At 43.0% G+C, this 2183-nt stretch overlaps 1 long non-coding RNA gene across 1 annotated transcript; it reads left to right on the top strand.

The window, feature by feature from the left end:
• Positions 1-795, top strand: LOC146960508 (uncharacterized). Its single transcript, XR_015035434.1, has 3 exons — positions 1-83; positions 176-282; positions 369-795. It is a non-coding gene; the product is annotated as an uncharacterized LOC146960508 (long non-coding RNA).
• The last annotated feature ends 1388 nt before the right edge of the window (positions 796-2183 follow it).

Here is a 2183-nt window from a genome sequence, read left to right as displayed (position 1 = left end):
TTCAGCAGACGCCTGCTCTCCAGCAGCACATCACCCCGTGTGCCCTGCACTGTGCACTACAAAGTGCATGCCCCCACACACATGTGAGTACTGGGTACCAACTTATTTAGTTTAGGCTAATTACGTGGGTAGGTTACACTTTATTTTACTTCATCTTGTTGCTTGTCTTTTTTAGGTTCGGGCCATACTGCTTTTGATGACAGCTGGGAGGAGATTCAAAGCAGGATGACTATCAGAGCAGAGAACGAAGTGGAAGCCAATAAACTAGTGAATAACTACAGGGTAAGAAGTCTGAAGGTTTCCCACAGCAAATTACAGTGGTTTGAGCTCAACACAGCTGAATATGTAATAATATGTGTATTTGTCAGTTTGGTTTTAGAAAATGGAAGAGTCATGTGACAGCACGGCCGTTTGAAGACAGGTCAGAGGTTGTGAAAGAGCTCTACTCTGAACTGAATGTCATTAAGCCACATTCAGGTCCAGGTACGTGTTAATGTTCTTGTGTGCTGTGTTGATGGATTACAGACCTTGTTTTTCATAAATGGTCCATGTTTGAACTTCTCACAGAGAGAGCGATAGTCATTGCTAAGATCTGAGAACGTGATAATAATATCTGTTGTGGCAGGAAACAAGTGGTGAGATGATCACAGAGGTTGTAAACAAGTCAATTGTTCAGCCAAATTACTAAACATTAAAAAAAAAATCTGATAATCTTAACCTGCTAAAAACCAAAGTTTTTTTTTACTTATGCAGAACAATCACAGAGCCACCACTGCACAATTATGAAAGAATATAGTCATAGTCAAATTAAACAGCATAAGCTGGGCTACAACGTGTAAAAAACATGTTTATGACCCAAACACAGCCCAAACACTACTCAAACAAACAACTAAACATCAAACTTCATGAAGCACCTCTGTGTGGACCCAGTCGCCACATTTCTGGCTCGTATACTACTGTACATTATGCAAAACACATCAGCTACCGGCTACCGCTCATTTACAAAGATTGGGACGTTACATAGCAACCGCGGCTAACACAGAAGCTACGCAGAAGCACGGCAGAGAGAGAAGCCAACAACGAGCAAAGTCGAGCAAACACAGACACTGCTTGGCCAAAACACGGCTGTACATTTCCTCTTACCTTTGCTGTTTTGCTGTGAAAAGCTTGTTTTATGGGTAAATCCACAATATTTCCAACTGAACTTTGACCGGTGTTTACATCCGGCCGCGACCGACAGGCTTTAGGACCCGGGGGGAAGCTTTACGAGCGCACCCTTATTTTTTACAGTCTTTTTATGGAGCGCACACAACAGAATCAAAGACGGTTTATAAACCAAGACCTTTCATGACGAGTCAGCTTCCTGTATGCATGTCACGTGGGCTTCTGCACGGCCACGCCCCTTTAGAGAGACCAGAGGCAGCTTGGAGTGTATTGATTCCTATGGGACAATTTAATGTGAACACCGATTATTGTCGGGTCTTTCTCCCCACGGTCACTGAAGCAAATTTTGGACTCATTTTTCACAAGCCACATCTCTTCTGAACAGTTTGACACCAAAATGGTAATTTTCAGACGGACACATCAGGAGAAAATCCACTTTGTTCCAGACCTGTCTCTGTCTCTACGACACACTCTCGCGAGATTTGGCTCACAATTTGCATAAACTAACTGAAAAAGAATCCATAAGACCTCCATTTCAGGCCCTCTCTCTGCGTAAAGCTGGACTGAGAGCAGCTTATCTGGGTGGGTTTGGCTATCAGCCTCTATCTCTGCAGCGGATTGGTTAATTTGGGTGATTGACGGCTCATTCGAACCGTTAGAGCCAATAGAATGAAGCTAGACCCACGTTATGAGCCAATCAGAATCAGCAGAATCACGCGCAGGCCGACATTCTGTCAAAGATATTCAGATATTCAATAAATGGAAAGATACTCCATGAGCGGCTGCTCCAATGATATAGAGAGCCTAAGCGGAAGCAGGAAGTAACGGTCACCATGGGACCTCAACTCTGAAAAACTCGCCATTCAAATGAACGGGACTGAAAATTTTATTTCGTGATCCGTTTGAATTGTGCCATGAGAAAAAAATATGTCCTCTACCTGTTTAAAACATCACGTTTCATCCCGAGAAATCAGCCGTTTGTTGTAAAGCTATTGTAGAATAAAATTCAGAAGAATCTG

The sequence above is a fragment of the Trachurus japonicus genome, unplaced genomic scaffold, assembly GCF_045865225.1.
Source record: "Trachurus japonicus isolate A0001 unplaced genomic scaffold, Traja_1.0 AP030287.1".
Classification (NCBI taxonomy): Eukaryota; Metazoa; Chordata; class Actinopteri; order Carangiformes; family Carangidae; genus Trachurus; species Trachurus japonicus.
This window is presented reverse-complemented; position numbering and strand designations above follow the sequence as displayed.